This window comes from Canis lupus, chromosome 29 (assembly GCF_011100685.1).
Source record: "Canis lupus familiaris isolate Mischka breed German Shepherd chromosome 29, alternate assembly UU_Cfam_GSD_1.0, whole genome shotgun sequence".
In the NCBI taxonomy this organism is placed as follows: domain Eukaryota; kingdom Metazoa; phylum Chordata; class Mammalia; order Carnivora; family Canidae; genus Canis; species Canis lupus.
In genome coordinates this window covers 2,838,294-2,864,409 of record NC_049250.1, presented here as the reverse complement: position 1 = coordinate 2,864,409, position 26,116 = coordinate 2,838,294, and the positions used below count along the sequence as shown (strand labels likewise).

The 26,116-nt window shown below is 35.8% G+C and overlaps 1 protein-coding gene across 4 annotated transcripts in view; it reads right to left on the bottom strand.

The window, feature by feature from the left end:
- Window positions 1-26,116, bottom strand: part of SNTG1 (syntrophin gamma 1) — an 813,219-nt gene that overhangs the window by 246,854 nt on the left and 540,249 nt on the right. The gene's annotated exons all lie outside the window — the stretch shown is intronic.

The window sequence follows — 26,116 nt, the reverse complement described above, 5'->3', positions numbered from 1 at the left end:
CATGGAAAGCCAAAAGACTCATAATAGCCACCACATACTGAAGTAGAAGAAAAAGTTGAAGGACTCAAGATGCTTGATTCAGGACTTACTATAAAGACACAGTAACCAAGACGGCGTGAAATTTTTGAAGACTAAACATATAAATTATTGAAATAGAACAGAATGCCCCCAAACAAAACAAAAGCAAACAAACAAATCCAGTCAACTAATCTTTGACAAAGGAATAAAGGTAATTTAATGGTGAAAAGAAAGGATAATTTTGAAAGAAAGAAGAAAGAAAGAAAGAGAAAGAAAGAAAGAAAGAAGAAGAAAGAAAGAAAGAAAGAAAGAAAGAAAGAAAGAAAGAAAGAAAGAAAGAAAGAAAGAAAGAAAGAAAGAAAGAAAGAAAGAAAGAAAGAAAGAAAGAAAGAAAGAGAAAAGGAATCTAGACATGGATGTCATTCCTTTCAAGAAAATTAGCACTAAATGGATCCCAGATCTAAACATAAACAAAATTATTATAAATCTTCTAGAAGAAAACAGGAGAAAATCTCTAGGACTTTGTGTTTGGCAATGCACTCTTCAATACAGTACCAAAAGCATGATCCATTAAAAAAAAAAAAAAAAGCAAAGCACCTTGATGTTAAAGTATTTTAAAATTAAGAACTTCTACTTTGTGAAGATACTGTTAAAAGAAGGAAAAGTCACAGGTTGAAAGAAAATACTTGCATAATGCATTGTGAAAAAAGACTTGTTTCCAAAATACATGAAGAACTCTTTAACACTTAGCAAAAAAATAAACAATCCTATTAAAAAGTTGCCAAAATATTTGAACAACACCTCATCAAATAATAAACAGGTGGCAAGTAAGCATATGAAAAGATGCTCAACATCATTTGTTATTAGGGAATTGCAGATTAAAACAAATAACATTGCACATCTATTAGAATGATTAAAATCTAGAACATTGATATTATCAAGTGGGATATATCATCAAAAGAATTCTCCCTCCTTGCTGGTGGGAATTCAAAAAAGAGTTTGGTAGTTTCTCACAAGGTTCAACACAGTCTGAAAAGATTACTCAACTAATTTTAACATTTGTGTTTACCCAAAAACCTGCATGAAAATATATATAGTAGCTTTATTCCTATTTGTCAAAAACTTAAAGATGCTTTTCATCTATAGAATGGATAAAAAAAGCAAAACTGTGATACATCTATACAAGGAAATATTATTCACTAGTAGAAAGATATACTGTCTAGCTTCAAAAAGACATGGAGAAACCTCAAATATAAATTCTAAGTAAAAGAAACCAGTCTCAAAAGAATATTTGCTCTGATTCCATTTACAAGATACTCTGAAAAGGCAAAACTATCAAGTCAATGAAATGATGAGTGGTTGTCAGGGATGCAGGGAGAGGGAAAGAAGGTTGAACAAAGGAAGCACAGGGGATTTATAGGGCAATGAAACTATTCCTTTTTGATATTACAATAATGGGTACATGCTGGCTTTAGTCAAAACACATAAAACTTTAGAGAACAAAGAATGTATATATATATATATATATATACATTATATACATATATATACATAAAATATGTATATTTTACACATTATATTTTATTCATTAGGGAACCCTGGGTGGCGCAGCGGTTTAGCGCCTGCCTTTGGCCCAGGGCGCGATCCTGGAGACCCGGGATCGAATCCCACGTTGGGCTCCCAGTGCATGGAGCTTGCTTCTCCCTCTGCCTATGTCTCTGCCTCTCTCTCTCTCTCTCTGTGTGTGACTATCATAAATGAATAAAAATTTAAAAAAATAAATAAATAAAATTGTGTGTCTGTATACACACACACACACACACACACATATATATACACTTAAAAGAGTCATTTAGGAAGTTAGAGAATCCAGAGGGAATGCAGCTGTGACAAAACTATCGCATTGCATTACAAATGTCTGTTACCATCTGCTTGAAAGGAATAGGAGGAAAGGTGCTGACCTAAGTAACTTTGGAAATGAATGGAGTCTGTAAGACAAAAGGCAGAAGGAACTGCACATGGTACTGTATTCTAGTTGATAAAGTTCTTTCACATGAAGATATGGTTTATAATTTTGATATTGCTATACATATATTTTAAATTGAACAAGAAAGTGAACAGTGGATGGGAAAAACAAGTTTCTCAGTGTTGGAGTGGGAATTTACAGCAAGAGAAGAAACCTAAAACAGTCCATCGGTTAATGAAAGACAGTTAAAGATAGCAGTATGAACTCATGCTTAGTGTAATGTAGATACAGATGTTTACATACAGAAATATCTATAGATATGTGGATATATACAGATTATTTTTCATCCTTAAAAATGGTTTTACAGAGATACAATTCATATACCACAAAACCAACCACTTAAAGTATATAATTTAGTGGCTTTTGTTATACTCACAGGGTTATACATCCATCACCATAATTGATTTTAAAACATTTGCATTTTTCAAAATGTAACCCATATCCTTTATTCCTTAAAGCCCATCCTAGCCTTAAGCATCTACTAATCTACTTTCCATCTATTTGATTTGCTAACTATGCAGCATTTCACATAAATGGTATCACATAGTATATGGTCCTTTGTGTTTGGCTTGAACAATGATATTTTCAAGGTTCATCTATGCTGTAGCATGTATCAATATTTCATTATTCAATTTGTCAAATAACATTCCACGGCACGGTTATGTCTCATTTTATTAATCCATTTCTCCACTGGTGGACAATTAGGTTATTTACACTGTTTGGCTATTATAAATAATACTGCTATAAACTTTTATGTGCAAATTTTGTGTGTACATACGTGTTTTTTTTTCCCTTGAGCCTCTACTAATGAGTGAAATTGGGAACTATCAGACTGTTTTCCAATGCAGCTATACCATTTTACATTCTCACCAGTAGTGTTGGAGAATTCCAACTTCTCCACATCTTCACTAATACTTGTCCTTATCTATCTTTATGATTATGACCATCCCAGTGATTACAAAGTATCTCATGTGGCTTTGATATATATTTCCTTGAGGGCTTACAATGACCAGCATCTCTTAAATAACTTCTTTGGAGAAATGTCTACTTGAGCTCTTTGAATGTGTCACAATATCTTACACCTATGTTGTCTTCTAAGAGTTTTATATTTTTAGCTCTTATGTTTAGGTTTTTGATCCGTTTTGAGTTAATTTTTGTATATGGTGTGAGTTTTCAAATTCATTAATTTGCTTGTGGATATATAGTTAGTCTGGCACCATTCGCTGAAGAGAAAATTTTCCTCCATTGTTCTTGTCACTCTTGAAAATCAATTGACTATAAATGTGAAGGCTTATTTCTGGACTCTCAATTCTATTTCAATTACTATATCACTATCCATATGCCATATGTGGACATATCTCACACTGTCTAGATTACATTTCTCACACAGGCAGTGCGAGTGTCTCAACTTTTTTTTTCTTTTTTAAAGTTGTTTTGGCTATTCTAAGTCCCTTCCATTTTCATATAAATCTTACCATTAGTTTGTCTACTCCTGCAAAGAAGTTAGCTTGCATTTTTATGGAGATTGATCTATAAATCAACATGGAAATCATTAGTATCTTAACATATCATTAAGTCTTTGGGCCCATGAAAATAGATTGTCTTTCCATTTATTTAGATCTTCTTTAATTTATTTGTTTGTTGTTGTTAGTGTACAGAATATATACCTTGTACTTTTACAAATTTATTCCTAAGAGTTTCAATCTTCTTTACTCTATTTTCAATGAATAACATTAGAGTTTAGAACTCCTTTGTTCTAAGGAAGAAATAGCATTCTTTCTGAGAGGGCTTAGGCATTAAACTCATATCCCTAGATAACAAAATCTAAGCAGTTAAGGAGAATACATTTTAATATGTTCAATTCTATGGTTTCTTTTAGAGATCACAGTTACAGGACATTTCGAGTACCTTGTTTCCTTCCCTTTGGTTTTATTCCTTGGCAGCCCCTGAGGATCATTCTCCTGCTATACTGGTGGTAGAGAAAAAGGAGGCTTACATTCCCCTAAGCCTGCTGGCAAATATAATTTGTAGCGAGTCCTTCCTATCCGAATTAATTGTTAGACACGCAAGTTGTTTGAAATTTAAATATTTCCTCTTTATTTTTGAAATTACCACTGCAGAGAATTGGGAATAGCACCTTTCCACCTTCATTTTCCCCACCACCTACAAAATTGAAATCTTTATAGTTTTGTTCTTACTAATGAGAATCCATAATGTAAAAAGAGGTCCTATAATGTCAAGTAACCTGACCAAGATCATCAGTGGTGAATCCTTGAATTGAAATCTAGGCACTGTGAACTACAACTTTGTGTTTGTCCCCTGCTCCATTCTGTCTCCTGTTTTCAAACAGTTATTATGATAGCTCTGAGAAATCCTATATTAAGCATGCCATTGCCTTTTGTTTAATCTATTTTTCCCCTAACTGAAAAATTTACAATGTGATTTCTAATTGCTTCAGGCACATATATATTTAAAAGGTCATGGTGAAAGAAAGATTCACTCACTTTTAATCACCGAATAAATGGTGTTTAACTATGTCATCCCCACAAAACCTCTTGGCAGATTATTAAAGAACATTTGAGCAAGTTATTTGTCCTAGAATATGTTTGAATCATTATATGAAAATATTTTGAATATTTATATAACCAATGTTTCTTTTATATTTTCAATAGTCTAGTTTTCAAAAAGGGGATTTATACACATAAATATTGATATTAATAATAATTATAATTATGTTTTTGTGATATTTTATGTCCGTGGATGGAATTAGCTTTTAATTTTATAATATCATTAAATAATGGTTGAGATAGTTGCCTTTGTCATCATGCTAATATAGAGGGAAATGACAGTAATATTATTATTTTTTTGACAGTAATATTATTAATCTTGATTTTTCCTTTCAGTGAGATTCTTATTGTGGGTTGGTTTATATACACACACACATACACACATATACATAATCTCATTTTTTTTTTGAGACAGCCTAGAAGAAACAATACCCTGTAATACTGTTTTTTAAATTGCTGGTCTTGACCCAGTTTGAGACCCTGGCTAGAAGCTGGACTGTTCCCCTCCAGAATAGCAAAAGGAGTCCACATCCAAACACATCCCTGACTGGGCTTTCACACTCCGTTCCCTAACCACCCATGGCCAGGCACCAAACAACTATGAATTGCCTATGCCTCAAGTCTGCAGCAATTGTTCAAACTAATCAATGACTTACCTTGCTCCCCCTGTATATTCTGGGAAAGAAGTGATGTGAAAAAGGGGCACTGGAGTACTCCACTATTCATCTCAGTTTCTACCCCCATCATTTTCAGTGAAATGTCCCACCACGGCATATCAGTTGAGCTTCTGGTTCACCATCTCCAAAAGGAAATGTCATCTTTACTTACCATTAGGGACAAACTGGGAAATGAGGAGCTGTGAACTAAGAACTAAGAAAGGGATTCAGTTCTCCAAAGCCTCACACAGAGCTTCCGTTTCTGTCTTTAGCCCTTCCCTGAATCCAGGACTTCACAGGAACCATGGCCCTTAAATTCTTGAACTTCTTTTTTTTTTTTTTTTTTTTTTTTATTGGAGTTCAATTTGCCAACATTTAGCATAACACCCAGTGCTCATCCCTCCAAGTGCCCCCCCTCAGTGCCCATCACCCAGTCACCCCAAACCCCCGCCCACCTCCCTTTCCACTGTTTGTTGTTCATTTCCCAGAGTTAGGTGTCTCTCATGTTTTGTCACCCTCACTGATATTTTCACTCATTTTCTCTCTTTTCCCTTTATTCCCTTTCACTAATTTTTATATTCCCCAAATGAAATTCTTGAGCTTCTTGTTGCTTGAAGTTAGGGTCTGACTACTTCACATTGCCTGTGTTAATTAACCCTTCCAGGCCCATGTCAGGCACTGAGATTTTAGTGTTCTCTAATCTATTGTCAGCTGTCTCTCACCCCACAAAATTGTTGTCAACTTCCAGACGGAATTTCTTTTCATTCTCACCTGCTTTTTGTCTGTCTTAGAAGTAATTTATAGACTTGCTCAAAGTAAAGTCTTCATTCACTGAGTTTTACTTAACTGATTTCCACATAGGACATCTTTTCTTCATATTCAAACTGGAAGTACTGCCTTTGTGCATGCAATCACCATGTTTCTCCGTGAGATGGCATTTTTATGCCATGGCTTTTGGATGGAGAGTTTTGCAAGCACATAAGAGGAAGGGAAAAATAAATAAACTTCCATTAAAATTAAAACTTTTATAGGATGGGGCACCTGGGTGGCTCAGTCATTTAAGAGCCTGCCTTTGGCTCAGATCATTATTTCCTGGTCCTGGGATCAAGCCCCAAAACAGGCTCCCAGCTCACTAGGGAGTCTCCTTCTCCCCTCACCCCACTCCTGTGCTCTCTCTCCATTTTTCTCTCTCTCTCAAATAAATACAAATCTTTTTAAAAATTAAACTTTTATAGAAATGTTAAAGGAAAAATATTAAGAGAGTCAAACTTTTGGAAAGGGACAATGAAAGGATAATTATTTGATATAGCTTAAATACAGAATTCAAAACCAAGAGAGATAAGAGCTTCTTACTTATTTTTATTTTTGAAATGCTAAATACTTCAAATAGTTGATAAATGGCTACTACATACCAGGCACTATTTTATCTGTTATAACTAAAAAAAGAGAACAAAACATAAAAAATTCCTGCTGTTAGATGTTCACATTCTAACTGGGAGACAGGTTAAGGGCAATGCGTGCTTTGGAGAAAAATAATGCCAGAGAGATAGAACTTACATACTAATAAAAAGGGGGAAAAAACGGTCTCTTTGAGATGATGACATTTGAGCACAAGTGGTCTTGGTAAGAAGATAATAAGTGATAAGATACCCAGATGAAAAGTATTTCAGGCATGAAAGGCCAACACAAAATCCCTACAATTAAATTTACCTGGTATAGTCAGGAAATATCAGGGATACTCAGATGTTCATATTATCAGAAAAAAAGGGACAAGTTTCTTTCTTTATGATCTGAATGCCTTTAATTCCTTTTTTAGTGCCTCCCTGCACTGGCTAAAACCTCCAATATTCCATAGAATAGCAGTGGTGTGAGCAGACATCTTTGCCTTATTCACAAATTTAGAGGGAAAGTATTCAATCTTTCAGTATCTAGTTTGTTTTAACTATAAATTTGTGCAGATATTTTCTTGAAAATTTGCAGAAGATCCTCTATTCCTGGTTTTCTGAGAGTTTTTATTAGGAACTGAGTTCAGAGATTGGTTTTTGGATTTTTAATCAATCTTATATCCCTATATACCAACTTGACTATTGTATATAATTCCTTTTATATAGATTGTTGAATTCTATTTGTTAATATTCCAAGAATTTTTGTGTCTATATTCATGCGGGATAACGATCCATAGTCTTCATTTGTGTACTGCCTCTGGTTTTGGTATCAGAATAGTAAGTTTAAAAAATGAGATGCTATATATTATCTCTGCTTCTCTTTTCTGGAGGGAGATCTTATAGAATTTTTATTTATTATTTTTTTCGTGGAGTTTTCCAACAAAGCCACTTGAGACCTAAGATTACTTTTTTTTTTTGAGTTCTTTCGTTACAAATTCAAATTCCACTTCCTTAATTATCAAATAATCAATTTTATATAGGCTGTGTTATTTGAAGAATTAGCCAACTTCATTTAATTTGTTACACTTATGTGTGTAGAGTTGTTCATAGTATAGGCACACCTTGTTCTATTGTGCTTCACTTTATTGCCCTTCTCAGATACTGTGTTTTTTTACAAGTTAAAGTTTTGTGGCAACCCTGTATCAAGCAAGTCTGTAGGCACCATTGTTCACTCAAGTCTCTGTGTCACATTTTGGTAATTCTCACAATATTTCAAATGTTTTCCTTATTACTATGGTGAACTGTGATCACAGTCTTTGATGTTACTGTTGTAATTGTTTTGGGACATGACAAACCATGCCCATATAAAACAGCAAACTAAATCAACAGATATTGTATACATTCTGACTGTTCTACCAACTATTTGTTCCTCCATCTGTCTCCCTCTCTTGGGGCTTCTCTCTTCCCTTAGATACAACTATATTGAAATCAAATTGAAATTAAGCCAATTAACTCTACAATGGCCTTTTCATTGTTCAAGTGAAAGGAAGAGTTACATAGTTCTCAATTTAATCAAACGCCAGAAATGAGTCATCTTAGTGAGAAAGTCATGTTGAGTGCCAAGATAGGCCAAAAGTTAGGCCTCTTGCATCAAACTGTTAGCCAAGTTGTGGATATAAAGAAAAAGTTCTTGAAGGAAATTAAAAGAATTGCTCCGATGAACACACAAATGATAATAAAGTGAAACAAAGTTATCCTGATATGGAAAAAGTATCAGTGGTCTGGATAGAAAATCAAATCAGCCACAATATTCCCTTAAGCCAAAGGCTGATCTAGAGCAAGGCCCTAACTCTCTTCAATTCTATGAAGGCTGAGAGAGGTGAGGAAGCTGTAGAAATAAAACTCTGAAGCAGAGGCTGGTTCATGTGAAATGAGGAAAGTAACCACCTCTATAACAGAAATGCAAGATGAGGAAGAAAGGGCTGATGTAAAAGATGCAACAACATATCCAGAAGATGTAATGAAGTTCATGCTTCAAGGTGGCTACACTAAAAAACAGATTTTTGAAATAGATGAACTGCCTTATATTGGAAAAAGATTTCATCTAGGATTTTCATAGATAGCTAGAGGGGAGGTGTCAATGTCTGAGTCAAACCCTCAAAGGACAGGCTGACTCTCTTATTAAGGTCTAATGCAGCCAGTGACTTTAAGTTGAAGCCAATGCTCATGTATCATTCCAAAAATCCCAGGGACCTTCAAAATTATACTAAATCTAATCTATGTCCTAGAAATGGAACATCAAAGTCTCGATGATAGTATATCTGCTTACAAAATGGTTTGTTGAATGTTTTAAGTCCACTATTGAGACCTATTGCTTAGAAAAAATATATTTTTTTTTCAAAATGTTACTGCTCATGACAATATCTGGTCACCCAGGAACTCTGATGGAAAACAATGAGATTAATATTGTTTTATGCCTGCTAACACAACATCCATTCTGCAGTTCATGGATCAAGGAGTTGTTTAGACTTTTAAGACTTACTATTTTAGAAATACATTTTGTGGGACACCTGAGTGGCTCAGCAGTTGGGTGCCTCCCTTCAGCTCAGGTCGTGATCCCAGGATACAGGATCGAGTCCTACATGTCCTACTTTTTCTTTTAATTCACACTTGTAATCTCTACCTTTTGATTTATAAGTTTGGAACAATAAAATATAATTACCTTTAATCTAATGATTAATTAACTTAATAATTCTGGCATTTTATTTTATTTTGTATTGTGTCTGTTCTCTCTGTTCTTCATTTCTCCCATCCCTTCTGCTGCTTTTCTATAGGTACATGTATATTTTTTAGAATTACATTTTGATTTATCTATAGTGCTTTGGAGTGTTTCTCTGTATAAAACATTTAGCGCTTATACCCTAAGCGGGCAGTGCATTGGGTATACATAATATCACTGTCTCCTGGTGCCAACATTTTACTAGTTCAAAGGAGATGAAGGAAACCTATCTTCATTTATGTCCCTTTACCTTGCTTTGTTTCTAATATAATTATCTTTAATAGTCCTCTATCACCACCGAGAACCATATTAGACAGCGCTACAATTCTTGCTTGAATTTTCATCCATCATTTAGAAAATTCAATAGAAGGAAATGTATTGTACTTCCCATATTTTTGCTCTTTCCATTGTTCTGTCTTCCTTTGTGTTATTTCAGTTTCTTTCTTCATCATTTACACTCTGCTTATAAAGATCTTTTTATAACAATTCTAAAAGTGATTATTCTTTTAGAAAATGTCTGTTGGTAACAAATTTTCTTAGTTTTCTTGCTTCTGATAATGTCTGTTTCCCCTTGATTCCTGAAGGATATTTTTGACATACATAGAAATCTGGGTTGACAGTTGCTTCTTTTCAGCCATTGGAAAATACTTTGCCACTAAATTTATTCTGGGGGAAAATCTGCTATCATTTGCAGTTGATTTTTTCCTCCTATTTTTTAAAATATTTTATTTATTTATTCATGAGAGATACAGGGTAGAGAGAGAAAGAGAGTGAGAGAGAGAGAGAGAGAGAGAGAGAGAGAGCAGAGACACAGGCAGAGGGAGAAGCAGGCTGCATGAAGGGAGCCCGATGTAGGACTCAGTCCAGGGTCTCCAGGATCAGGCTCTGGGCTGAAGGAGACACTAAACCGCTGAGCCACCCGGACTGCCCCTTTTCCCTCTATTTCTAAAGTGTTAACTTTTTTTTTCTGCTTTATTATTATTTTTTTTTAACTGTAGCTTTCAGGATTTTTTTTAATAAATTTATTTTTTATTGGTATTCAATTTGTCAACATACATAATAACACCCAGTGCTCATCCTGTCAAGCTTTCAGGATTTGACTAAGATTTGTCTTAACATGAATTTCTTGAGTTTAAACTTTTGAGATCTCCCCCATTTCTTGAATGTGTAGAGATATAGCTTTTACAAAATTTAGGGAGTTTTTCAGTGAATATTTCTTCAAGCACTCTTAGAGCTCTGAAATCTTTCTCTTTTCCTGGGACTCTAATGAAATAAATGTTAGGCCTTTTATTAGAGTCCCATAGATCCCATAGCTTTTTTTTTTTTTTTTTTTTCAGTTCAATTTCTCTCTTTTGTTCAAAAAAGATAATTTCTATTTTTCTATCTTAAAGTTAATTAATGTTTTCCTCTGTTTTCTCCATTCTGCTATTGAGCTCATCCACTGAGTTGTTTTTATTTCAATTGTATTTCCAGTTCTACAATTTCCATTTTTGCTAAGACTTTCTATTTTTTCATTTGTTTTGATCCTGTTTGTAAGAAACATGAAGCAATTTTATGATGCAACTTTATAATCCTTATTAGATAATTGTGACATCTGTATCATTTCCAGGGTTGGCATCTGTTGATTGCCTTTTCTCCTTCAAGGTGAGAATTATCTTGTCATGGCTGGCCATAGGTGGAATCTAGGTGCTTTCCAGGCCTCCACTGACAAGACCATGGCTGGAGGGACAGGAATGCCTCATTACTGCTCCAAGAGTTTTTTTTTTTTTTTCCTTTTCTTGCCAGCAGCTTGCTTTCTTTAATTTCAGGGAATTTTATTATAATTCAAGAATAGGATACTTCCCCATGTCAACAGTGAACCAAAAGAAATTGTAGTCTGCTCTTGTTACAGATGGAGATGCTGGCAATCACATTGGGAATAGAAAGAGTTAAAGACTAGGTCATCAGATACAGCTAAATCTCACCACAGAGGCATTAAATGTCTATAATTTAACCACATATGTTTGCAGAAAGAAAGAGTAAGAACAGTTGAAATAGTTTGGACCATCCACCCAGGTATTCCTCTCTAGGAACATATGCCTCAAAGTGTGCTTGAGTTGACAGCCATCAGTTTGCTGTTCCTCAGTCTGGTCTTATCTCCCTCAAGTTCGCATGATTGGGTTTCTTAGCACGGGTGAAAACTGCGGTGAGCAGATGAATGAAGTGGTAGAGGTGCCGGAAGGGAATCCATCTCAGTGGAGGGGGGCTCAATGAGCTGCAGTGAAAATCTTGAGATTCCACAAAGCCTTCTCTTGTACTTCTCCAATGGGAAGTAAGGAAAAAAACATTTTTTGAACCCTAAATTTCTCTGTGATACAAAATAACAGAAGAAGTCAGTTCTAAGGAAGAAAAATGGTAAATATGTCATTAACAAAAATGACAATTTTAACAAAAAATTTCACTCTTCAATCTATTATGCTGTCATGTAGAGTAGCAATTACATAGTTTGTAGAGACCTTGTTTTCACAGTATAACTTATTTCATTTCATCGGTGTGTGTGATTCTTCATTTCCAAAACAATCCAGATGTTAGCCTAATAATCTCTACTCAATCTCATTGAAGTATTGCATATTTAATTAAAATAAAGTTCTATGAAAACAATACAACCTTCATAAATCTATAATCGTTAGAATATTCCTAGGCTCTTTTCACTAGTATCACATTAAGGACACTTTGGTTTGAAGCAATAATAATGGAACTGCTGTGCATTTAAAAATCACTCATTCACTCACAGAACATTTATTTTGAGGTGATAAGTTTTGTTTTCTACTTTTATACAGAAAAGCTACTATCTAAACTGTTTTAATTGTCCATCCAAGATAATCATTTAAAATTATAGGAAATGTGAACTAGAGAAAGGAATAAATATCCAGATCAGTAGTTCATTCATTGACTCATTGTTTTTGGAATCAATTATGACCTCAGATAAAGTTTTGGAACTGAGACAAACACAAGTAGTTAAAAAACAGAAAGCGAGAGGAAAGGTGTCAACTTTTATTTTTCAACTCTGGCAGCCTCTGCAATCTCATTTAATGCCGTCACAAGAGATCATTTAAATTAGGTGTTTTCTCTTTTTCACTCATGGGAACCAAGATTCAGAGAAAGTAAGTAATTCAGATAGGGTCACAAAGCTAGCATGTAGTAAGGCTGAGATTACAAGCCAAGTCAGCTTGATTTCAAAGCCAATAGATTTATACCATAAAACACAGATACACACACACACACACACACACACACACAAAACTAATCTTAGATATGGCTTTCCTTTGAGTCAGATATACTAAAATATTTTACCAGAACAACATACAAAAAAAGATGAATAAACAAAAAATAATGCCAACGCATAGCCAGAGTGATAAGGTAAGAGGAAAAAATTTCTCAATTGTTTGTTAGAATGACAACAAGTGTCAAGCAAGGGATAAGTAAAAAGGCTCTGCAGAAGCAGTGGCCCTGATTGCATTCATCCTGGGCCTGTGACTGGCAAGGTGAGAAGTGCCATTGAAATAGTGTATGAAAAACATTTCTACCATCCAAAGGGCTATAGTAGAAAACTTGTTCATTTTGAATTTGGCTCTGGCTGAAAGAATTACAATTTAATTCTCCTGAGAATTTGTAAACATCTATCATCTATTCCAAATTTTAATAGTTTTCTCTCCGGGGGGATGCTTATATAATGTGCATTTTAATAGACTCATAGGTTATTTTGGCATGTGTTAGCATGCAAAATAGAACAAGAGTGCTAGATAGAATATTTACTGCTTCCCAGGTGGGTTTGAGATGAGGTTCACACCACCTATGTGGTTTCAAATCCCGAAAGAGAGTTTAGTTTAAAGGACATCCCATTGCTAGTGTCTTTGGGACTTGGCAAAAGCAAATGCAAATACAAATTCTGTATTTGTGACACATTATAAAGCTGAACCCCAAGAAATACTGACAAAGTGCCAAAAAACTTGAGCTCACAGTGAAAAATCACAGGAGGAAATAGAGCACAATGAATGAGTCAGCAGAATAACAAACCAACAAACAAGGAACAGATAACATATTTTGATCTATAAATACTACAGGTGCTAGAATTCCAAGCATACCACATAGATAGGATTTTTAATATGATTAATAGAACAGGAAGAGATATCAAATGTATGACAGTGCTTTAAAATAGTATGTGGCAAAAACAAAATGGGTCAATAAAACTTTTAGAAGCAAAAAACATAATTATTAGAAACAGAATTCAATAAATAGTTTAAATAACAGAGTAAATCTAGCCAGAAAGAGAGTTAGTGAAGTGAAAGAGACACTGGAGGAGTTACTGTCAGTGCTCCAGAGAGACAAACAGTAAAATACAAGAAAGTAAGAGAATGAAGAATCAAGGGAGATGAACTAACATCCACCTAAAAAATATTACTGAAGGGAAAGAAGAGAGATTGGGAAATATACATACTTTAAAAATAATTGCTGATAATTCTTCAGAATTGAAAAACATAAATCCTCATATTCAAGAGTTTCTATGACTCCAAAGCAAAGTAAATAAAAAGAAATTTTCATAAATACATCAGAGTGAAATTGCAAGTAACCACAGACAGGGATTCCTTAACTTTCAAAGCACTCAGGAAGAACAGGACAGATTCTCTACAAAGAAAGCATAATTAGATAGATGGCTGACTTTCCAAAACTTCAAACTCAAATTCAGAGTGGGGGAAGCAAAACATAACAAAATAAAGCAAAAATGTCAACCTTCCTACAAAATGAAGAAAAATAAACACTAGAAAATTTTAAATATTTATGTACCTATCATCTACCCATCTATTTACCATCTATATACATATATATATGACCCTATATGGATAAATCTTAGGGATAGCCTTATAGTATTTATATGTAGTAAATAAAGAAAATTAATAGGATCATAAACACAAAATACAAATCAGTTTCTGTCTATGGGAGGGGGAGAAATGTACCAGTGAGGGGAGCACTGGGGGTATGATGATGGGCACATGGGTGACCATATCCTTCTTGCTTTTCAAATACAAATTATATGTTATAAAAATTAATTTATGTAAATATGATATATATTTTGTATATGAAAGTTCATAAATAAGAGCAATATACTTCATAATTAAATTAACTAAGCATCATTGTTTTAATAAGCCAATTTCAGTTTTTGTTTTTTAAAATTACAGATCTGACCTACATTCTAGGTTTAGCTTTGGAAATATGCTATACATTTATATTTTAAAACGCTAGTAGATGGTCATCTTTCCACAGTTTTTAACTGGAAAAAAAATCAAATCTATAACACATTGCAATGGCTAATGTGCATTTTTAGGTTCTTAATTTACAATTAACCAGATGTTTATACTTGCCACATTTACAAATATTTTCTTGTTTTCTAGATATTGTTCTAGGTATTATTTTTACTGAAGCATTTGTGAGTTACAGACATCTTGACACTTCACACCTAAATTTTCCTATATATTTTTTCTAAGAACAAGAACGTGCTCTTTTCTGAATATCTTTCCAATATCATCATCACTCCCAATTAAAAACTGCCATCAAAAATATTATCTAATATATGGCTTATATTTAAATGTCTCCTATTGGTCCAAAAGTATTCTATATCTTTTTTTCCAATATGATATCCAATCAATATTGTATTATTGCCATATCTCTCATCTCCATTTCCTTGCTCCTACTTAGCCTCAAGTCCAGATTCATTCTGCACATCATCACTGTTATGCAATGCCTAGAGAAGGGACGCCTCCATGTTAGAATGAGGAGAAGCTGTGGCTTTTTTATTTATTTTTATTTTTTTAATACATTAATTTTTTATTGGTGTTCAATTTACCAACATACAGATAACACCCAGTGCTCATCCCGTCAAGTGCCCTCCTCAGTGCCCGTCACCCATTCACCCCCCCCCCCTCCTCCCCTTCCACCACCCCTAGTTCGTTTCCCAGAGTTAGGAGTCTTTATGTTCTGTCTCCCTTTCTCATATTTCCCACACATTTCTTCTCCCTTCCCTTACATTCCCTTTCACTATTATTTATATTCACCAAATGAATGAGAACATACGCTGTCCTTCTCCGATTGACTTACTTCACTCAGCATAATACCCTCCAGTTCCATCCACGACAAAGCAAATGTTGAGTATTCATCATTTCTAATGGCTGAGGAATATTCCATTGTATACATAGACCACATCTTCTTTATCCATTCATCTTTCGAGGGACACCGAGGCTCCTTCCACAGTTTGGCTGTTGTGGACATTGCTGCTAGAAACATCGGGGTGCAGGTGTCCCAGCGTTTCATTGCATCTGTATCTTTGGGGTAAATCCCCAACAGTGCAATTGCTGGGTCGTAGGGCAGGTCTATTTTTAACTGTTTGAGGAACCTCCACACAGTTTTCCAGAGTGGCTGCACCAGTTCACATTCCCACCAACAGTGCAAGAGGGTTCCCTTTTCTCCACATCCTCTCCAACATTTCTGTTTCTGCCTTGTTAATTTTCCCCATTCTCACTGGTGTGAGGTGGGATCTCATTGTGGTTTTGATTTGTATTTCCCTGATGGCAAGTGATGCAGAGCATTTTCTCATGTGCGTGTTGGCCATGTCTATGTCTTCCTCTGTGAGATTTCTCTTCATGTCTTTGGCCCATTTCATGATTGGATTGTTTGTTTCTTTGGTGTTGAGTTTAATAAGTTCTTTATAGATCTTGGAAACTAGCCCTTTATCTGATATGTCATTTGCAAATATCTTCTCCCATTCTGTAGGTTGTCTTTGAGTTTTGTTGACTGTATCCTTTGTTGTGCAAAAGCTTCTTATCTTGAGGAAGTCCCAATAGTTCATTTTTGCTTTTGTTTCTTTTGCCTTCGTGGATGTATCTTGCAAGAAGTTACTGTGGCTGAGTTCAAAAAGGGTGTGGCCTGTGTTCTCCTCTAGGATTTTGATGGAATCTTGTCTCACATTTAGATCTTTCATCCATTTTGAGTTTATCTTTGTGTCTGGTGCAAGAGAGTGGTCTAGTTTCATTCTTCTGCATGTGGATGTCCAATTTTCCCAGCACCATTTATTGAAGAGACTGTCTTTCTTCCAATGGATAGTCTTTCCTCCTTTATCGAATATTAGTTGACCATAAAGTTGAGGGTCCATTTCTGGGTTCTCTATTCTGTTCCATTGATCTATGTGTCTGTTTTTGTGCCAGTACCACACTGTCTTGATGACCACAGAAGCTGTGGCTTTTAATGCCATTCTTCCTAAATAAGTCTTTCTAATTAATGATCCTGAGACTAATCTTTTTCCCTTTCTCCCTTGTATCTTCACATGTCTCCTTTGCTGGCTTCTCCTTGGTCAACTGACATATTCAACTCTCAAAGAATGAAAAAAAATTAAAACAATGCTTTTCTCCTTAGTCTATATATTTACTTGTAATCACCCTCTTTCTCTTTCAGAACAAGTGTCAGTACATCACTTTTCAAATGCTGCTTGAACTATTCTGATCTGGCTTCAGGCTTTACCACATGTCTGAAATAGTCCTAAGAGGAACAGACTAGTGTTAGACCATAATAGTTTGAACAGACTGGCTCTTCTGTTCACTATCTTGAATTCACCCTCTCACTAAAACTCCTATCACATACTGTTCAAGGTATGCACTTTGTAAGTGCAAGCGTTGTTAAGATGATTAAAACAAACTTCTTTTTCTCCAGGGACTCACAGTCTTTTCGTGGCAGAAATTACGTCAAAAGAGAAGTGCAATAAAAGTAACATTAGGCAGAAAAAGAAATATAAACAGATCCAGTGAAAACTCCAATTATTTCTAATGTGTAAAGTCAATGTTGGTTTTGCTTGTTTGTTTTGTACTCTGTACCCACGTATCATTCTCCCCAATGTTTTTATGAGCAATTTTTCCTAAGTGTGTGTCAAAATCAACTTTTATCTTACTCCTGTCTGAAATCTGGCATATCTTCTCACATATCTTTCTTCATTAATGGCAACATAACAGCTACTTTTTTTTAAAAGATTTTATTTATTCTTGAGTGACACAGAGAGAGAGGCACAGGCACAGGCAGAGGAAGAAGCAGGTTCCCTGCAGGAAGCCTAATGTGGGATTTGATCCCAGGTCTTCAGAATCACTCCCTGGGCTGAAGGCAATGCTAAACCGCTGAGCCACTCAGGCTGCCCAACAGCTACTTTTCTAATGAGTTTGTACCTAACCTTAAATCCTGCCCCACTCCAACTCCATCCCATAAGCAACCTGTCCCACGACTCTCAATCCTTGCTTACTATGCTTTTTCATAGCTTAGTGATTTTGCACACATTTTCCCCTTTGATTAGAAGTTCTGCTCTCCAATGTATATCTTTCAGCATTCTGCCTAATAATAAGGTATGTTTCTTTAATTACATTCTTTGAGAGCAATCCCTAAGTTAGACCTCCATACTCTGTTATCATCATGTCTATACATACCTATATTATGTCACGTTCCATGTTATGAAGATATTATTTTTAAGCCCTTACTGTGTGCCAGGGACTGCATTACCTGTGTTACATGCATTAATTTATTTAATCCTCACCAGTAGAAACTATTACCTTCATTTATATGATTTACATGTAAGGAAGTGAGGCAAATCTTATTTTCCTCAGTTATATATAAGGAAACTGAAATAATCAAACTAGTAAGTGGAAAAATCTGACCTAGAACTAATCTTATTCCAACACCCATGTTTTGTCTTTGTATATGGATGCACAATTCATTTAGCATGTGAGACTGTAGAAGATATGGGACAGCTTATTTACACTTGAGTCCTTAATACCTATGCTTATGACAACTGATACAAGATAAGTGGCCAGAGATTAGATACGATTTCTTCTACAAAAACATATTCTCTTCTTGGGTGATTTGGTGACATATACATATTGGGCAATAATCCAAAAGACCAGCTTTGTTCATATAAATAAAAAACATTAAGATTAATGGAAAAAAGATTATTATATTATAAGATATTTGAAAATGCTGAACACAAAATAATAGAGCTTTTGAAATACATTATCAATAAAGGACATATCCAAAGTCCTTTGGTGATTGTAGGGTGATCCAAGTTGGGAGGTAAACTACATTTGAAACCAAATAAATCTGCAATCTGGATTAATATGCAATCTGATTGATGAGCCATGGTATATGCCCAATACATGAAAAAAATCATAGGAGTATAATAACTCAACATATATTATGGTGATGACTTGTTATTCTGTTTGTTCAAGTATTTGACTCATATATTTGAAAAATATCTTTGTTATTCTTGCATACCTATATTTCAGTAATTATGCATACCATCATCAATATTATGGCATCATTTGGATCTTTCTTATAGACTCAAAGGCAATAACCTGCAAAAGTAGTATGATAAATAAATTACATTTTTGTCCTTAAAATAAAATATTAAAGACTTGTCAATCCAGCAATTGCACTGCTGGGGATTTACCCCAAAGATACAGATGCAGTGAAACTCCGGGACACCTGCACCCCGATGTTTATAGCAGCAATGGCCACGATAGCCAAACTGTGGAAGGAGCCTCGGTGTCCAACGAAAGATGAATGGATAAAGAAGATGTGGTCTATGTATACAATGGAATATTACTCAGCCATTAGAAATGACAAATACCCACCATTTGCTTCAACGTGGATGGAACTGGAGGGTATTATGCTGAGTGAAGTAAGCCAGTTGGAGAAGGACAAACATTATATGTTCTCATTCATTTGGGGAATATAAATAATAGTGAAAGGGAATATAAGGGAAGGGGGAAGAAATGTGTGAGAAATATCAGAAAGGGAGACAGAACGTAAAGACTGCTAACTCTGGGAAACGAACTAGGGGTGTTGGAAGGGGAGGAGGGCGGGGGGTGGGAGTGAATGTGTGACGGGCACTGGGGGTTATTCTGTATGTTAGTAAATTGAACACCAGTAAAAAAAAAAAAAAGACTTGTCAATACATTAGTTTTATATGTAAGAAGAAAAATACATTAAAATTGTTTTAAGGGTAAAATAAAACACAATATGCTATAGGAAATTGCCCTTAAAAATCTGCACTTAATAAAGCATGTTAAGCACAATATTCTTAATATGCATCATATCCTTAATAATGATTTAATGAGAAAAACTGACTCCATTTGTAAAGTGTACTTCTACCAGTGTTATTATTTTTCTTGTCATCAATGCTATCATTCACTTTCTTTTTCATTTGGAATATCCTTCAACTAACAACACCCAAATCTCCCCCTGCACCTGCTCTGTCATAATCTGCTAGTAATCACAAACTTCACTGATGCTGTCGCCCACATCATTGTAGTTGTCTCTATCCAATTAATACTGTTGCCACTACTACAGGTCTAGAGACAATGTTTTTTTCTCCAACCACAATCCTCTTTTCTAGAGCTGCCATATCTCCTGCAGGTTAAGCCCTGGGTGATTTATGAACACCATACAAGAGGAAGTTTTCCAGCATTGTCATATAAATTTAGGAATCTCTATAACAATAAAAGAAAAAGATGCTTTAATGTTGAAGGTCAGGCCTTTGTATTTCCTTCTATTATAAAATCATGGCTATCTAAACCACAATTGTTTACCTATAACTTTTTTTTTTTTTTTTTAATTTTGAGAAATACTCAATCCCAGTCCCTTTCTTGATCTTACTTGGAATGGAATGGCTTATTCCCCAAAAAAGAACAGGTCAAAAAGGAAGAGCAGAAATAAATACCCTCCGTTGTTTCATTCTTACACATAAAATAAATTTTTAAAAGGATCCGAATTACACCAATGACTTCTATGTTGATTTTACTTAGCAATGACCCCTCCTGCTTATAAAACTGATTTGGGAAAATCATGTATTTACTTAGATCAAATTTTATAACATGTTCTAAGAAGTAATTAATTGTTGGCATTTGAGACTACTTTTTAAAACTTTGGGAAAAAAAGGGCCCTTTGGTGGTGCGGTTAAGCCTCTGACTTTTGGTTTCAGCCCAGGTCCCAATCTCAGGGTGGAGAGATCCAGCACCAGCTAGGACTCTGTGCTTAGCACAGAGCTTGCTTGGGATTCTCTCTCCCACTCCCTCTGCCCCTCTTGCTCATGCTCTCCCTCTTTCTAAAATAAATTTTTAAAAAATAAATAAAACATAAAAGTAAAAAAAAAAGCTTGAAAAATATAGTGTGTATCTTATGTGTTTGTGTGTGCAGATTCTATATTGAATGGCTCTTCGATGTGGGAAAAAGAAAAAAATATTTTCTGAGGCTACACATACCATCTGTCCTCGGTGACCTAATAAGAATCTATCACCAGTGAGTACACTATCAAATCTAGCTGCAATCTCTCTTCTGATCAAATTGTCCATAGGTAATGAAGCTCACCCAGACTGCTCTGCATCCTGTTACATATCCTATGGGAATTAGCACTAACTCCAAGGCTAAAGGTAGCTGTTAACTTCTCTTAATGTTACCTTCAGGAAATCATGGTGTTGCTAGTGGAATTACTAATTGCCTGTTTCTCCCACAAGCACGACTAAAGGAAGCTGTTTTGTTTTGTTGATTCTAAATTCTAATGATGCCCATTAAAATTCTGCTAAGGTACTGATCACAGTAGACCCTGCCAATCCCTGCCTTACCCAAGGTTTTGCTTTCTGCAGTTTCAGTTATCCATGGTCAACTGCAGTCAGAAAGCAAATGATCTTTCTTCTGTTGTACCATCAGAAGGTCATCAGCAGCCTACCACTACATCACATCCTTCGTCTCACTTCGTTTCATCACATAGGCATTTGAGCATCCACAACATCACAAAAAGAAGGATGAGTGCAGGATAATAAGATATTTTGAGAGAGAGAAAGAGACTGCATTCATATAACTTTTATTATAGGATATTGTTATACTTATTCTACTTTATTATCAGTTGTTGTCAATCTCTCACTGTGCTGAATTTACAAATTAAACTTCATCATAAGTATGCATGTACAGGAAAAAAGACAAAAAACACAATTTATATAAAGTTTGGTACTATCTATGGTTTCAGGCATCTACTGGGGCTCTTGGACTGTATCCTCCATGGATCGGGGGGCTACTTGATATTGATGCTATATATCTATCTGGTAGAGTGATCATATCTAGAATTTAATCTCCAAAATTGTCTTACCTTCTACTTGCAACTTGTTTGAAACTGGCATCTTCATAATGAAATATGTAGCTATCTCATATTGAGTTTAGCCTCACTGGCCTTCTGAAAATATTTTGTCAATATTTAAAACTAGCATAGACTAAATTTGATTTTCCTTCAGGGCAACATTGGAAGGGTAATATCACTAGGTCAACCCCAACCATCTCTGACTTAAGAGTGTTAGATCATTCAGAGGGTGACAGGGATTGAATGATTTCTGAGCAAAAGGGAAGATGATCGCTTTCTGTTATGTTAACTGAAGTTTCAACATATCTATTTGACAATGATTATGTATCATTCTGATCAGCAGTCACTGTGCCTTATCTACATCTAAAAGTTCTTGAGTAACTGCTGTCAGCATTTTTCTATTTCCAAATTATCACAGATGGAACATGCCTTATCTGATATGAACTCAGTGCTGTCAATGATATCATCTTTGAGCAAATCAGAGAATGTTCCAGAAAAGTAGCTAATACAAAGTCCTGGGACAAAAACCTAGCCTGTTTGCTGGTAGAAGCCACAGTAACTACATTAGATATTTGAGCTTTATTTATCTGTCACCAATAATTGAAAATGTTTCCAAACTTTCCAAATGATCAACATTTTGCTGAATTTTATGCATTTAACTAGAATACATGTGTCAGATATTTAACATACTATGCCAAGATGCCTTTCCTTTGCCCCAGTCTATGGCTGTTTTGTTGTAAACTTTAAAACTCTCTGAGCAGGGAGTCATGACATGGATTTAAGCCCCTGTCTGATCTGGTGAGGGCCTACCTCCTCTCTTCCATATGGCTGCCTTCTTGTATCTTCACATGGGGAAAAGAGGAACCTCTGCTGTCTTGTCCTCTTTTTTGTAAGGGTGCTTATCCCATCAGGGAATCCATCCTCATCATCTCTTCTAAACCTAATTACATTTCAATGGTCCCAACACATTTGGAATGAGGCCTTAATCTATGAAAATTGAGGATGAACATATACTCAATCCATAAAAGACTTCCCAGGTATTCCTTCATCATCCAAATCCAGTAACTTTCCTGCCTTTCCATGGGGGATCTCCTCACACAGTTACTATGAATTTTCCAAGTCTTGATTCCTATGACTAAACTAAGCCCTATCTTATGTCAGAGCCTTCAGAGAAAGGAGCTAAGAAGCTCACTTACCATTGATGCCTGGGTTTTGGCCAGTCTACCATTATTTGATCTTCAGATACTAACCTTTTGTCTAATTCAAGTTCTGAAACCACTCATCCTCATGTCTCATCTGTTCAAGTAGGCCTTTTTCCTGGGCTTATGCCCCAATATCTGTGCTCCATGGTCAGTGAGCCAATTCCAGGTCCCAGGGCCCCCTTCCATGCGTGGCACAGAAGTGCAGGTATTGTCAGGCTCCACCTAACTCTCCAGTTCAGGACTCATTCCACGGTGGCTTCTGAATCTCATTGTTCCAGGGCTTTCGCAGTGGGGCTGAGCTACCAGAAGTGTCAGGAGGTAACAACTCCAAGAACAGGCCTAAACTAATGGAATGGGCCTAGGAATAGAAATTTCAGCTCTTCCTGCCCCACTGTCAGGGTATAAGGAAGCTTAAACTTAAATTTCTATATTCTTCTGAAGTTTTCTGCTTCATCTTCCTTCATGAGTAAATGGGCTGAGGACAAGGCTGTTATGAGCTTCCTTGGTGACCTCTCTCATGGAGGCCTCCTCCCACACTTCCCATGGATTTTCTATTCCTGGATTCTCCAACCAGAGCTTCATAACACTGCCCCCAGACTTCATCCTGGCATCCTTGCCTGGAGTCTCCATCTAGTATTGGCTGTGCCATAAGAATGTTCTCCTAACCTTTCCACTAAGTTAAGGAGAGTAAATATCAACAATGTATCAGTTGTTAAACACAGATGTGACTTTATTGTCTCACAAGTTGGATCAATACCTTAGCCCACATCCTCCACCCTCCCAAACTCATCTTAAGTGAAAAACTCGAGCTATTATTGTGGAGAGAGCATGAAGACCATACATTGTGGAGGTCACATTCAAAAAGGGTCTAGTTTTCAATGCAGAGGTGTCTAAGGGCCTTTGGAAGTGGGAGCTTTTAAAAAGCAGCAGACAGAGTTTTTCCAGAGAACAACTGTTTAAGTCTGAGAGCATAAGGCACTACATTCTTTTTTATAGGTTTGTTTCCCCCAGACATAGAAATAGAAGGTAGAATTTCATTTGGGATGGGTCCCAAGACATCCTCTCAGATGAAGGGAAGAGAGTTGGAGAGCAGAAGGAAATGAGATGAATGCAAGGAACGTTTTCAGGTGGGTTACTTCTCTGTGTAGCTGGTCCCATCCTAAGGGAAGTCAGAATGTCTCAGCAAGTACCCACCAAAATTGAAGAAGCTTGTGCTCCCCTTCCAACTTCTGTTGGTCATTGGTTGAGGGCTGGCTCTGGGGGAGGCAATTCTCAGCATCTTTCCTTGTTGGGTGCACAGGCTATTGCACTCTTGTAGACAGAAAAAGCCCTGAGTCCAAGAGTGGCCAGTGGCTGGGTAAGGAACCACCATTGTGTAGAAAGCAGTGCACCACAGGAGTGTGGGCAGATCCCTGAAGCATTGGCACAGTCTCCTCCACCTTCTGGGAGGATCCACCAAGGGATAGGATAAACATATAGACCTGAAATGTTGCTGTGTCCTTAAAGATAGAGACTAGTTACCCGTTTTTTTTTTTTGGGGGGGGATGGGATTTGTGAACAGTGGCTACTCTAGACCCTTCTGATGTCTACAAGGTACACATAGGGAAGGGAATACCTGTTAGCAGTTGCAGCTGCTTTCAGGAGGAAAGAACTGGGGCCTCATGAGTTCCAGTGATTCTGTGAGAGTAAGAAAGGATTATCTAAGCAGCAGTAGCAACCAGATGTTTTCCTGGCCAAATTCATCTGGCCTAGTAGTAAGGTATGTATGAAAGGAGACCGGGTCTGTTTGTGACAGTGTGCCAAGAGGAGATGGGGCTTCCCTCCTAGGGTTCTTCTACTAGGAAGTTTTTTTTTTTTTTTCTTTTTTAGCCTCTTGATGTCATGGATTGTATTAATTGATTTTTGAATTATGAACAAGACTTGCATACCTGGGATAAATCCTGTTTGGTCTTGGTGTACAATTCATTTTTCATATGATTGATTTGATTTGTGATTTGTGGAGGATTTTGCATCCATGTTCATTAAAGATATTAGTCTATAGTTTCTGTATATTGTTATCAGCCTATTTAATTTTAAGCTATATGTGTCTTTATTTTTAAGATGGATTTATTGTAGACAACACGTAATTAATAGGGTCTGGATTTTTGATCCACTCTGATAATCTCTGTCCTTTAATTGGACTATTAAACCATTGATTTTATAGTGACTATTGATATAATTGGAGTAATGGCTACCATATTTGCTACTGTTTGGATTTGTTGCCCGTGTACTTTATCCTGTTTTTGTCTTCCACTCTTTTTCTTCCCATTGTCATTAAAATTAATATTTGGTATGATTCTGTTTTTCCTCCTTTCTAAGCATGAGTTATACTTCCTTTTTTACTTTTTTGGTAGTTGGCCAAAAGATTGCAACATATACTTGCATGTAATCCAAATCCACATTAAAATAACACTACACTGCTTCACAGGTAGTATGAATATTATAATAACCAAATAATCCTAATCCTGCTCTCCATTCCCTTGTCTAGTTGTCAGTCACTTCACTTACAATAGGCATTCATAAGCATGTATATAGCATTCATAAATGTACATAATAACATTTTGTTATTATTATTTAGAACAAACTGCTATTTGTTATGACAAGAATAAAAAAGAAAGGTTTTATTTTTCTTTCAATTATATATTTTTTCATTACCCTTCCTTTCTTTAGGAAGGTTCATGTTTTTGACCTTTATTAATTTCCTTCTCTCTAAAGAACTTGTTTTATCATTTCTTAGAAGAAGGCAGGTGTACTGCCAATAAATTCTGTTTGAGAAGGTCTTTGTTTCTCCTCCACTTCTTTTTTTTTCTTCTCCACCTCTGAAGAATAATTTTGCAGGATACAGAATTCTAGGCTGGTGATTTTTTTCCTCTGAACACTTTAAACATTTCTCTCCACTCTCTTGGGACACCTGAATGGCTCAGAAGTTGAGCCCCCTTCAGCCCAGGGCATGATCCTGGAGTCCCAGGATCAAGTCCCACGTGAGGGTCCCTGCGTGCCTGCTTCTCCCTCTGCCTGTGTCTCTACTTCTCTTTCTGTGGCTCTCATAAATAAATAAATAAATAAATAAATAAATAAATAAATAAAATATTTAAAATAAATAAACATTTCCCTCCACTCTCTTCCTGCTTGTGTGGTCTCTAAGGGGAAGATAGTCATAAATCTGATCTCTGTTCTATAGGTGATGTGTGTTTTTCCTTATGGCTTTTTTCAGGATTTTTTGTTTATCTTTGCTTTTCTGTTACTCATGT